The sequence below is a fragment of the Equus asinus genome, chromosome 10 (assembly GCF_041296235.1).
Source record: "Equus asinus isolate D_3611 breed Donkey chromosome 10, EquAss-T2T_v2, whole genome shotgun sequence".
NCBI classification, from domain to species: Eukaryota; Metazoa; Chordata; class Mammalia; order Perissodactyla; family Equidae; genus Equus; species Equus asinus.
The window spans coordinates 96,262,419-96,276,966 of NC_091799.1; the positions used below are offsets into that span (position 1 = coordinate 96,262,419).

The following is a 14,548-nucleotide window of genomic DNA, read 5'->3' on the forward strand; positions in this document are numbered from 1 at the left end:
GTTGGCACTTACTAGATATCCTTGAATGAATGTATAAATGAATTCATGAATTGAGGGGTTACAGCATGGCAGCTACTAATGGAGGCCCTATAGACACAAGGATGACATCATATTAGATCATTCTGGATCAGGGATTGCAAACTCAAATCCCTTCAGGTGCCAGGGAGATGCAACCCATGAGTGAAGTGCACCAGGTAAAAAACAATAGAGGAGGTGAGGTTGGGGAGAGGTGGAGAATACGTATCCCTCCAAAGGCATCCAATTCAAACTTAGAAAAAATTCTCTGCCAAACAAAACACATCTGCAGAGTGTGTGAGCTTCTACATTATGATCTCGACAATTCTACATATTTTCCAACATCTCCATATTTTCTCCCTCTTGCTTTTAATTCCTTCTGAGCTTCCTATGTCAGAAAGTCAAAATACTATAAAATCAGACTCAACTCTAACAAAACTGATATTCCATTTTAAAGTTATCCCATTTCTGGTTCTAATTAAAAAGAGTATGATCAAGTGTTATTCAAGAGGTTTAAAATCCATTTCACGTGTAAGAAACAATAGTCACCTCCCAGGGAGATCCAGACTAGCCTAACTTATTTTTCCACTCCCCTTTAAATTGCTATGTGAACTGGGACTTTTCATTTAACCTCTCTAGATCCCCTTCACTTATCTGTAAAAGAAATACTGTGTTCTTCTAATTATATGATTCTATCTAGATGTTACTTCCCTTTCTTGCCCTAAGAATATAAAACCTAACATCTTTCAGTTTACGATGCTGAAGAATGCTATATAAGGCATTTTGTGTTAGGCCATTGTATCAGTCAGCTATTGCTGTGTGAGAAACAACCACAAAACCTCAGACATGTACACTCATGACTCTGCAGGTCGGCAGGGGTGGATCTGCTCCACACTTCTCATGCTAACTACCAAGGAGGATTGCAACAGGAGCAACATGAGACGGCAGGTCCACCAAGCAAACATTTTGCAATCCTCTGTCCACATCACATCTAATAACACGTCTCTGCCCAGGGGAAGCATGAGAATGCACCACTCAGATACCCTGTGGCGGGGAAATTAACCAACTGAAGATGCCAGTTGCTGCTGTTGTGCATCCACCTCCATATTCATGGTGGGGTCACATTTCCCTTGGGCTGCTCCCAGCCAATGACTGAGTTGAGGATAAAGGGTACCAATGCAGGCCCATTCCTGCAAGATTCAGGACTCCTTAACTGAGTGACTTTGGCTTGAAGACTTCCCATTAGTCTGGCCCAAACTTTTCTTGAACTGCCTGTAGTCCATCTCCTCTCCAGCCCTCTGCCTTCTCCCTCTCCTGCACCTGTCAGGTCTGCACCTGGTTCTGAAAACTCTTCCCACCTTCTCAGTCCCATCCCTTTTATCCTTATAAGCAACTCACCCAGTCAATCCCAAAATCAAGGGGTGGAAAATTATCCTCTCCTGACGATCATGCCATGGCAAGTATGCAGATGTGTAATGCTCCTACATGGGAGTGCATAACAAGAACCAATTATTCAATTTACCACAGTAACAAAATGTAAAATAATTTATGAAAGTGCTAGGTTAAAAAGAAAAAACAATTATAAGGAAGTGCAGTAGGCAGAATCCTAAAATAACCTGAAGATTCCCATCCCCTGATATACATGCCCTGAATCAACCTATCCCATTAAGTGTTGTCAGGACTTTTGAGTATGATGGCATCTCACTTCCATGATTAGGTTGCCAGTCAATTGACTTTGAGTCGCCAAGAGAGATTATTCTGGATGGGCCTGAACTAATCAAGTGAGGAAGTCAGAGAGATCATCCTGCTGGCCTGGAAGAAGTAAGCTGCCACTTGGGAGACCGCCATGTGGCAACGACTTGGGAGTGGTCCCCATCCAACAGCCAGCTAGAAAACCAGGACCTCAGCCCTACGACTGCAAGGAACTGAATTCTGCCAACAAATCATGAGTTTAGAAGAAGAACCTGTGCCTCACATGAGATTGTAGCCCCAGCCAGCACCTTGATTTCAGCCTGTTCAGACACTGAGCTGAAGACCCAGGCAACCAGTACACAGAGTCCTGATGCATGGAAATTGTGATATAACTAATGGGTGTTGTTTTAAATTGCTAAACTTGTAATAATTCATTATGCAGCAATAGAACATTAATACAAAAAACATTAGGAGCTCAATGTGGATGGCATGGCAATATTTTAGGTATACCAAAATTAAAGAAGCCCTTCAAAGATTAGTAAATGACTAGCGTGTTCTTAAAGTAGCTTGACACAAGAGGATGCAGTAGTTGGTAAGTCATGGCCCTGATCTTCTGCTTCCACTGGACTCTCTTATTAGCCATGGTGCTCTTTTCCCTAGTTGGCTCTCCTTCCCATCATCTTTAGCAGCCCCCTCCCTGCTCCTCCTCTTGAACATACAGTCTCCCTAAGTCCCCTTCAGTTTCAGATGACATCACCACCTAATTTCAGCCACATGGAACAAGAAATTCCATTTGTGTTTATGCCACTTTGATTTAGGTTTTCTGTTTCTTGGAATAAAAGGTTCCCAGTGAACAAGTCTCTTCCAGCAATCATCCTTTCTCTCTCTATGTCCCTTCCCAGCCCATGTCTTGAAAACTTTGCTCCATTTTGATACCCTTTCATAAGTTCTTAGCTCTCTGGGATCTGAGGCCCTCCTCACCACACCAAAGGAACTGCTGCTACCCAATCCCCTAGAGACCTTTGCTGTTAGTGCAATTGTCACTGCTCAAAGCTTATTTTGCTTGATGTTTCAGTTACCGCCAGCATTATTGATAGCTCTCTTCTTTGGAAATATGCTCCCTAGGCTTCTATTTTTTCTTATTTTTCTCCTCTGATAATTCCCTTTTAGTAAATTTTTTGGACTTCTCACTCTCTGCTCTTCCCAGAAATGATGACATTCTGCGGTAATGGCTCGGTAAAACCTGAAAGTTATGCTTGATTCCATTCTCTTCTTCATTCCTTAAAACCAATCATTTATCAAGTTCTATGAAGTTTACTTCCAAAATATCTCCTGAATCTGTCCATTTCTCTCCCTCCCAAACACCACCACAGCCATGCAGGCCATCACCTTCTTGGTGCATATTTACATAACAGTCCCCTCTCAGGCCTCACTGTCTCTGAAATCCATTATCCTCTCTGTCAATTGATCCATCTTTCTAAAAAGCAAATCTGGCTCCATCACTCCACTGCTTGAAACACTTTGCTGCCTCCCCACTGCTCGCAAAAGAAACTTAACACAGCTGTCAGGGTCCCTGATGATCTGATTTCCACCCTCAATTCTTACCTTTCCAGCTTCATCTCTTGCCTTGTCCTCCTTCTTGCATTCTAAGCACCAGCCATGCTCCAGTTTCCAGAATATTCCATTCTGTCTCCTGCTTTTGTTTCCTCTAGGGGGAATCATTTTCAATCCTTGCTCCCCATCACCTCCATCCTCCAGGAACTTCTTCCTGATCCCTACACTCTGGGTGGGTGCCCCTCTTGTGTGCCCTAACACCTGGAGGACACTGTCCTCACACTTCTCACTCTCTTTTAACTGATAATTAGTTGTCTCTGTCCTCTGCCAGACCACCACGTCTATGAAAACAGGCACCACGAATGCCTTCCCCTCATTGTACCCCCAGCATCCAACACAGTGCCCGGCACATAATCAAGGCTGAGAAATCATCGTGAACTAAACATCACATGAATGAGTGTGTGTTGTGTGAGCTGGACGCATTCAGTGGTACTGGTTTTGCTCCTTCTGAGTCCCTGAATCTCCATCTCAGAAACTGTGTGCTGCTTGTTGTGTGGTGAGGGACCATCTGTAGGCACTGGCTGGACACCCCACAGCTCCTGAGGACACCAAGACTACGCTCCGTCAGCCAAGGCAGGGCAGGTCCACATGCCGGAACCCTGAATATCAGCCTCTGTTATCTCACTCCCCCAGCACTGACTCTCCTCTCTCAGTGCAGAGGGTTCCAGCTCTTCACCAGCCTCTATTGTATATAAATTAACTTTATGTCCTGCTCCCTCAAAACTTTGCCTTTAAATCAAGGGATTCTTAACCTGGGGCCTGCAGACCTATAGAATTCAGGAATACTGTGAACTTCAATGGGAAAAAATAGATCTTTATTTTCATTAACCTCTAACTGGAATCTAACATTTCCTGCAGTATCAATGCAGGCAACAAACCACAGTAGTATTTAGAGAATTTATGACATTGTTACCAAAAATATCACACACTGTTTCATATCACGTTACAGATGTTGCAGGCATCTCAAAATATCATCTGTGCTCATCACTACTTTGAAATAACAATGTTCCTAGACCCATCCCTAGATCTTGTCATCTAATGCACTATAAAGAAGCATATACATTTTTCTATGGGACGTGTCATTCCTTATTCTTTTGGTAACTGTATTTCAAGAAAGCTGTAATTTTGTAACCAATGCATTATATTTTATGCTTTTAAAAGTATTCTTAGAAGTGGTCCGTGGGTTTCTCCAGACTGTTAAGGGGGTCCATGGCGCAAAAACAGTTAAATACTCCTACTTTGCTTTTTAAAGACTAACCAAAAAAATAAAAACAAACAAAACACTCAATATCCCTCTCAAATAGCTCTTGCAAACACAAGCGTTGCCTTTCTCTTTCACAACTGTTGTCTCTGAAATTGACTTTAAGAGCCTATTTTGGAATTTTAAGACTATTCACTCTTTCTCTTTGCATTTTTGCTTTAACAGTCATAATCTCCCCTGTGGAAGGGAGATCTCTGGCTGAATTTGGGAAGGGTCAGATCTAAGTAAATATGAAAAAGGAAAATGTGTCAGTTAGCATCACAAAATAATATTTGCTTATAAATGTTTGGTAAAGAAGGATAAGAAGTGTCCCTGGCACTTGAGATATGTCCCAAAAGACTATGGTTCTTCCTGAGACCTACCTCCCCTCCTAATCTGGGATGAAGAGCAACTGTGCGGCTGAGCAATGATGTGTAGCAGGAACAGGAAAGACTCCATGGCTTCAGCAACATTACAGTCATCAGTGACCTCGAGTGGACACCACGGGTACACGTCCTGCCACCTTCACAGCAGAACTCAATCTACAAATGATAGCACTTCTGCCATGAGCACCCTGGAAACTCTACTTCAGATGAGAGAGGTCCCCTTCCCACCCTGGCTGTCCAGCCAGCCACTTCCCAAAGCTCAATTGTCTCATTGATAGCCATGACCACAGTAGCTAAGTGGGTGACACTCCAGTATTACACTCACTATGCCATATCATCCCCTTCCGCCCCGGTCTGATTAGAGAGAAAATCAGTACTCAGTTCAGGTTTTTATAGGAAACACCTGGGGAACCAGGGCACAATGTCCTTCAAATCCATTTTCTTCTTCAATTTTCTCTTTGTGTGATTTCCCATTCAGACATCTGCAGTCATCCTAGAAACTCATGAATTTATGATGCCATTAGTGTTTTGAAAAGCAAGTACATCTCTTCCCAGATGTCATTTTGTATAAAGATTTTTCATCTTCTGTTCCAGTTTAAATAAACCAAGTCATGGATCTAATTTGAATGAAGGCACAGACCTCACTTTCTGTCACGTGCCAGCTGTTGTGAATAAATATTATGACAGCCTGGACACACAATGTGTCTTGATGCTGGTAGGGACAAGGCGAACTTCCATCCAAGAAGGCAGTGTTAAACCATAGTGTTGGCACACCGTCTTGCTCTTCTCCCCAGACCTCTGTCAAACCATTTGGAGGAGACAGCACAGTTTAATTTGCAATCTATCACAGGACCTTAGAATCAAAGAGGCAGCTGTAAATAACCGTGATTATGCATAATCACCTAATTCAAAACCCTGAGATGTACAAAAATATACACAGCACACCCTGGGAATTATCATTCTACCTAGGAAGCCCTAGTATGTTATTCTGGCCCTGAAATCACAGATAGTGTAGCTTGGCCATCAGGATTTATCTTAGAAGTAGGGAAACTTTAACATAAAGAAATGAATTGTTGGGGTAGAATTGAAAGATCACAGGGAAGGTATTTTCCCTCAGAATTTCCCTGCTATTCCTTATATTACATAATGTAATCCTAAGGTTATTCCTAATTCTTCAAAGGAGCTATTCCATCCTGTGACATAAACGTGACCCAGTTCGTGCCAATTGCTCAGCACCCATGAAGACAATTCTACCCTGCCCAGACTTGACCTCAGCGCCCTTCTCAACACCATGTTCCTGGAAACACTACTTTGATTTGGAGCTGGCATGGTACATAAAACTTACCTTACCTTCTCTGCATTAGGATTTTGTAAGTGAGAGGAAACTGAAAGTGGGAAAACGTCAAAGAAATAAGTCTTTCCCCCTTCACCAATTATCAAAACCTTGATGGTCCAAAGACCATCTCAATATTTGTTCCTTCTTTAAAGTTTTTCTTGTGGTTCTCAACTTAAGAATTCAGTCCCGGAATCTGTGTTGTTCTGCAGTGTTTGTCTCATACCTTTCAATGGCACAAACACAACCTACCAATTTATAGAATAATTATATGAGCATTTCTATTATCACTTTTACTGGTTTTATTCATTCAGCCATTGTTTTGGAGCATTTATTATGTACCAGGCTCTGGGAGTACATAGAACTTTTGAAGTATGGAATGAGCAGGATCACTTTTTATTTCCAAGACTATTTTGGTGGCATATTCTAAATTCTGACTTACTCATGTCCCATCTACCTGCCACATAGATTTGCACTTAGTAGGTGATCAATAAACACACAATAGTCACCTGAATGTTAAATGGATCCAAAGACTGAGTGGACGTGAATGAAAAGTAAGAATGTGGGTTCCAGTTGAAAAACATTAGGAGTTTTAAGGTCATAGGTATGCGAACGTTAGAATTTCATGTAAAGAAGGCTCTGTTGGATATTTTGCTTGTTCTTTCATATTGACTCTCCACCCTTCTCCGTCCTGGGGGGTAGATCCGTCAGCTTCTATGGAAGGCAGCAATATGGCCCTCTTGCCCTCTGGTTTCTGGATGGTTTGGCCAATGTGAAGCGTTAGCAGAAGATCAGAGAGCAGGGAATCAGAGATATTGGTTCATTTATTTCTCTGGCTCCCTCCCTCCTAAGCAGTGGCTTGTCCAGAGTGTGTGCTTCTACCTAAGGCCTGTCAGCTGGAGCCCTCCTACAGCCAAAGCTCTCGCCAGTCTAATAACCTACTCTTCCCCTTTCCTCTTCCTACCTGGGGAGGTAAAGCTTCCCTCTGTTGCTAAACTTAGGGTACTTCAACATTCCTTCTTCATTTACCATCTCTCTTTCCACATTTTGCAAATACCTCCTTCATTAACCTCTCCTCAGTCACCCCTTTTAAGTGGTCCATCTGTTTCCTGCCAAGACACTGACACAACTTATATCTGCAAAAGCTTCTTCCAAACTCAAGCACATTCATGGACTTTCATGGAGTTGAAGCTCAACTCAACATGAAAGCACACAATTACCTTGTGAACAGAAGTTGAGCCTGGAGCACCGCGCATGCTCTACTTCCTCCCTACTTGGACCTTAATGGTTCAGTTATATAATCACAGAAATGATTTGTTTTAATTATAGTAAACGAAAGCATGTTCTATTTCAGTGTTTGAATTTTACAGAAATTGAGGATACGCTATAATCTATCTGCTTCTGATCCAAATTTAATTGAATTCCAGAACAGATGTGCAAGTAGTGCCACAATTCAAGAATATGTTAACTGTTCCCTGATGCAGGAATTTGCCAGAATTGTATAGAGAATTGTATTGCCTATACTGCACCTTATGCCTTTCTTCTTATACTTTCCTTCTAGTTTATAATCAGATGTTTGAAAATATCATGACAAAAACCTTTTCTTTACTGCCCTATCTTCTCACCTCAAGATTGAATTGACTATTCAAATTATAATTTGAATCTTCTCATGAACAAGATAAAGTTTTAGTCCATCTTTTCAGACTTTTTGATAGTGGCTCACATCACAATCCAGGCACATAAATATATATACAGAGAAAGATATATATATGATCAACTGTAACAGAAGTTTCATTAAACAATGACTTTACTACATCCTAGTATTTTATATTCTATTCTATTTAGAAAAATACGCCAGTTACAACCTATGAAAATGACTGTATGTCTCACTAGCAACTGTTACATTTACTTTGAAATACATATCTTTAAGTCGGTTGATAGCTGAACAGAAAGATGAAACAAACATCAAATGAAGGCAAATGAAGAGATCACAAAACTCTGGAGTTAGCCAAGTTAAAATTAAAGCTAAAGTTTAATCAAACTTGCTAAAATTTGTTTAAAGCTAATTCTTAATAATTTAACATTAATATTTTAAATAAATAACTAACATTATTTGTTTAATAATTTACTTATTATTTAAATAATAATTAATATTATTAAATACATTAATAATAATTTAAATAAATTTTAAAAGAAATTTACTTAAACCAATATTTTCCATGGTAATGTCCAACCATCAATAATTTCATGGGCACTAGAGCAATACTATGTTCCTTCACTACAGTAATTGTCACCATTATTGCTTTCATTTCAACCTAATAACAAAGTACATTTCAATATGGAGGCTCTAAACTTGCCCATAGACTGTTTTTCTTCTTTGAGGAAAATGTTGGTGCATTCAGCCAAGCTCCCAGATATATGAATGAAGCAAAAGTTTTTCCAGGTATGAAAATGGCTTTCTCTGGTCAATTACTCTATTATTTGTGAAAAGCCATGATTCTCTACCTGTGATAAGAAGGAACAAGGCATGCTCTCCAAGGGTCCCGAATCTCTCCCTTCTCCTAATAACATATTCTCAAGAGACACACAAATGAATAACAACTTGAGTGAAAATTAAATAGATTTTTATGGATGACAAGCATATAAAATAGTGTGATAGCCATTGGGGCTTCTCACCATTATCCTAGCTCTCTCTTTACAGGCACATGTAGAACTACACAAGCTCCACTTGAAGTTGACCTTGTGACTTGAAATCTGAGCAGAAGATTCTGTATGTGCCAGTCCAGCTAGGTTGCAGAGCAAGGACAATGACAATGTGGGGACAGAACCCCCAAACATCCTTCAATGGGGCAGGAAATAAACCTTTGTTGTTTTAAGCCACTGAGACTCAGGGTTGCCTTTCATCTCAGCATAACCTCATTCACATAGCTATCTATGGATGGATCTAGAAACATTTGGTGTGAAAACATCTCCTGATTCTGTCCAGATCCCTAAAATAAATTTTCTCTTTTCAGAAGCGTTTGAAGCCATAAGAATTTAATAAAGGAGTGATTTCACTTAGCCCATCAAAAAATATACAAAAATCCTCTTGAAGAGAACACATCTCATCTTACAGTTTATTTTCCAATGAAAAAGAAAGTGGGTATCAGAACACCTCATTTAGGTTTCATACAGCAGGACTTTCTAACACTAAGTCATGAAGTCACTCACCTTTTAGCTGTTTACATTGAAGAGAAAAGATTGGACCATCTTGGTTCATTTGGAAAGAGTGAATGTTTCTGGGTCTGATCCACCAACTGGACAGGAGTAACCAGGCAGGGCTCACAAGTTGCTCTTCTGCTTAGAAAAGCCAGACTCCTTCATTTCCATGGTGTCCTACCAGATTAAATATGTACTATGCCATATCACATTCAAAGATTTTTTTTTAAATGCATTCTCTAAATGATCCCACCCCAAACCAAATATCAACTTGCAAGCAAAGTTTACAGAGCTAAAACAATTGCAAAGTACTACCACATTAAAAGTTTTATTTAAATAAATGATCTCATCTTAAAGCTGGGAAATGTAATTAGTATTTTTCCTTTCCTAGCAGTGAAGAAACCACCCTCCAGATCCCAAAGAATGTAAAACCTCCAATAGCTATATACATAAAAAAATTATTGACTGTCTGTGCTGGGAAATTCTTTCCATCAATTTGAAAGTATACTGAGAAGGGCTAAAAAATGTGATCAACTGTTTAAGCCACTTAGTAAAATTTGTCTCAATGTCTTATAAGTGTACTATTGAGGAGAAATCTGTCATATACACTCATAATCAAAGACTTAGATGGTGCCTGTGCTCTGGGAAAGCAGAAGACATTATACACGCTCCCTCTTCAAAAGAGGAAAGTATGGATGGCGTGACAACTCACAGAATTGTCTAAACTAGTGATACATATCACCTACATTAAATTTACTTACTAGGGGTCATAATTTTGTTGTGCTTATAACATCCAAGACTAAGCTCTTTCATCTTGGAGATAAAAGGCAATGAGTGATGTATATTGATGTCTTTACAAAAAGGAAGCAAATTGTCTTGATTACATAATGTACCATATGCCCTTGGTTTCATAAACTCTTGTACAACCTCCATGGGAACATTTCAAGCTACATACATGCCTCATCTGTAATTACAAGGAGCTCCCTCAAAATTGGAAAACCTGGTTGAATGTGAGGATATATAAAAAAGCATCTCGAGTGCCTTTCCAAAGGTCTTGGCTCCCACAAAACCTCAAGTGCAATTGGCCAACTACTTTCACCCTTAACTTTCAAGCTCATGTGTATTTTAAGGGAAATTCAATCCGTATGTTTCTGAATCATGGACACTGAACCCATTAAGATTTTTGTTTGGTAAGAGCTTTCTAAACCCCAAGATGACTTATGAGACTTTTTAAAGCCTGTTTACTTTGAAGCAAAGAAGTCACGTTTTGCTGAAAGTAAACAAGATTTGAAAGTAAGAAACTTTGAGGTTTAGAAAAAACAAGAGTTCAAGAAAGTTTATGCACAACCAACCTGTGCAAAACTCATTAGTTGATTCCTCCAATTTACTCTATCCAAAGCAGAAATAATGGCACCTTGGGCCAATAAATAGTTATTTTTATAAGCATAGTCTACAGTATTTTAGAACGGCGTAACTCTTTTACTTGAGGAAGTACTTAGTGACTCAAGAGAATCACATATTTATGCCTTTTTTAGTGGAAACATTTTCAAAAGTGAGTGTCGATAATTTGGGGTTATGATGTGTGAACCGATTTCCATTTGTGTGTGTGTGTGTAAAATCTGAAGTGCTATTGGAAAAATCTTCATTAATTCACATTCCATTAATTTGGAGTTTATAATTTGGGGTAAAGTTTACTCATAATTCAACTATGGAAAGTGTTTGGAAACAAATTTACACATGAGCAAGACTTGGGTAGAGGCTTATTGCTTGCTTATTGCTTCAATTTATGCTAACAATCTTCTGTAAAGTATTTAATCAGCACCTTTTCAAACTTTCACCTTCTACCCTACACAAACAATAGATGCTCATTACAAATAACCATCTTTGTTGAAGAAAGTTTCTAAGATATTTTAGCTGTCAAAATTTAATATAGCTAGATCTAGTAGTTGTGTGTACTTGATAGTAACAAAATGTAATTTATTTAATTAATCTATCATTTGGTTTGGCCATTCCTCTCACATTTGCCTGAATTAGTGATGTGTGTTTCTTGGTGTCAGAAATTTCTTAATTCAAACAGATTACTAGAATCAAGGCTGCACCACTTTGTGATTTGGCCATATTAATTCCAACATACGCTGGTTCAGAATCCCTTTAACAGACACCTAGAAGACTCCTCAATCATGATATTTTCTTAAATGGTTACAGATTTAAGAATACTAATAGTACAAAGTTTACTAATTTAAATGTTTTGAAATAAATCAATAAATATGTGTTTGGGCACCTGCTATGTGCAAGGCACCATGCTAGATACTAAAGAATTATCAACATCAATAAGAGAATGCAACTTTATTGTGGGAGAAACTGACTAAAAAAATATACAATTAATCCAAACACAGGCTGAATGGTAAATGCTCTAAGAATGCACTAAAGTTTGCTAGGACAGAACTGGAGAGAAGACAATGGAGAAAGCTTCTGAGAATGTGAATTGGACCCTGAGGAAAGAATCTACGTGTTGCAAGTGGAAGGGAAGGAGGTTGCCCAGAGCCATCCCCAGGAAAGGAAGGAAGTATCATGAACAAAGGCAGGGGAGATGGAGAAACCGAGCAAGTTTGGGGCACCCCAAGCAATTTGACATGACTAAAGCACAAGTGGTGAGAAAAGATTATCCTAAAGCTAAACTGGGACTGGATTAAACAGACAGTGGAATATTGCAGGAAATTCCAATGATGAATATAGAGTAGGAGAATACAAAATTTACTCAACTCTCTATCGTGAAAGGATAAGAGCAAAGGAAAGAATATGTGTTCTAACAATTGTTGAAACAGAAGTAGTGGGCCTAAGATGGAGTCATTTGTGCTAAGCTCCACATCAGCAAACCAACACTTAATATCTAACCTAATTGCAGCTTCAACTCCCCCGGGACTGTAATCTTAACCAGTATGTCTGGAAACTCCTGGTCAGCCTGGTAGATCCTTTTCATGGCGGAAGGAGAGATAAGATAATCTGTTCTTTTCCCTGCCCACTTCTCCAATTTTGTACAGCTCTTTGGAGCTCCTTTCTATTTGATAGGTGCGATGCTGCCCAATTTATGAATTATTGAACAAAGTCAATTTGATTTTTGAATTTACTCAGTTGAATTTTTTTTTAACATGAGACAAAACTTACTGGATAGGAGGCAATAAGGAGATTATTTTTCTCCCTCCAGTCAAGTGAGTTTAAGAAAGAAAAGAAGACAGAGAGAGAAACCAAAAAAGAGAGGAGGAGAGGGAGGGAGGAAGGAAAAAAAGGGGATTTCCTTATAAAGAATTCTAACTATATATACAATGTACTATTTATTTTTATTGAAATATCTTTGAAGTGGACATTAAGAGAGTAAAATACCAAATTAATGTGTCATTGATCTCAACAAAAGGGATAAATTAGATTCTTTTGCCAACATTAAACCTCTGGCAGAAACAAACTTTTGAATAATTTCAGAGTTCAATTCTCCATGGATTTAAAGAAAGCACATTCCTCCATTTAACATTTCAGACAAAAACCTAACTGAAATATACATGGAGGGTGTGAACTCCAACGATGGATGCTGTCCTATTCCATTTCTTAAAACAAAACAAAACAAAAAAGCTTAGCATCATCTAACTTATTACCCCTGACAAAAGATGATATCTCACAAATAACTGAAATAGTCTATGAAACTTTCAACATCTCACACAAAAAGCCAACACTTTGCATTTTCATTCTTTGTTCATTTCAGCTATTTTGATAGGTGTGCTGTAGTATCTCATTGTTATTTTTATTTTGCATTTCCTCAATAACTGATAAGGTTGAACACCTTCTCACATGCTTGTTGGCCATTCAGATATCCTCTTTTGTGATGTCTCCTACCCATTTTTCTACTGGTTATCTCTGTTTTTCTTTATTATTTATTGCACTTTTTATATATTCTTAATATATGTTCTGCAAATATCCTTTCACACTCTGTGGGCTGAATATTTATCCTTTCAATGATGACCTTTGTAAGCAGAAGTTTCTGATTTTAATATGGTCTAATTTATCAGTTTTTATTTGGTGGTAGATACCTTTTGGATTTTCTTCAAAGAAATGTTTACCAATGCTAAGATCATGAAAGTTTTTGTTTTTCCTAAAACCTTTATTGTTTTGCCTTTCACACTTAGATCTACAAACCACCTGGAATTTACTTTTTGTTTGGTGTGAGGTAGGGGTCGAGTTACATTGCTCTTCCATGTCAATATCCAATTGACTCATCCTTTTCTTGCTTCACTGCTGTTTTGAATTTGTCATAAATCAGATGAAAGCATACACTGCGGTCTGTTCCTGGACTCTTTTCTTGTGCAGGTCAGTTTGTCTTCTTGAATCCAACACCACAGCTTTAATTTCCATAGCTTAACCTTAAGTGCTCCAGTTTTACTCTTCTTTTTCAAGATTGCCTTGGGTGCTTTTGGCTCTTTGCATTTTCAAGTAAATTCTGTAATCAGCTAGTCAAGTTACACACACACGCACGCAAATCCCTACTTGGATTTGGAATAGTATTGCATTAACGTAAGAATCAATTTGGGGATAATTAGTGTCTTCCTAATATTGAGTCTTCCAGTCCATGCCTTTCCACTTATAAAGTTTTCTTTAGTTTCTCTTTGTTTGTTGCTGATGTACAGACATATAATTGTAATATAATCCAATTCTAAGATTAGAATAAATAAGGAATAAAGGCAACAGAAAAAATTATATAAGATAACAGACAGCAGGAAATAGAAAACATATTCAAAAGCAACATATAATTATTTTCATTTTAATGTTAGCATCCCACAGTGACAAACAGCATATTGCTTCCTGAAGGCAAAGTGTTTTCCTTGGCTGGTTATCACATGTATTAAATTCAGGAGTGTCTCTCCCATTGTCAAAGCTTCCTACGTGGTCACAGGAGTGCCATAGTAGACTTTGTCTTAGAAATTCTTGCTCTTAGAAAATCTGCTGTGAATTAATAGAAATAATCAATAGACAGAGAAGTGAGCAGAGGCTGAGCAGGACAGTGAGACTACAGGAGCACCAAGA

General features: G+C 38.7%; 1 long non-coding RNA gene across 1 annotated transcript in view; it reads right to left on the bottom strand.

Annotated features, from left to right (window-relative positions):
- LOC139046444 (uncharacterized) overlaps positions 1-14,548 on the bottom strand; it is a 93,852-nt gene that overhangs the window by 46,510 nt on the left and 32,794 nt on the right. The window contains exon 2 of the long non-coding RNA XR_011506534.1: positions 9,491-9,655. This is a non-coding gene — a long non-coding RNA (uncharacterized lncRNA). The remainder of the gene's footprint in view (positions 1-9,490; positions 9,656-14,548) is intronic.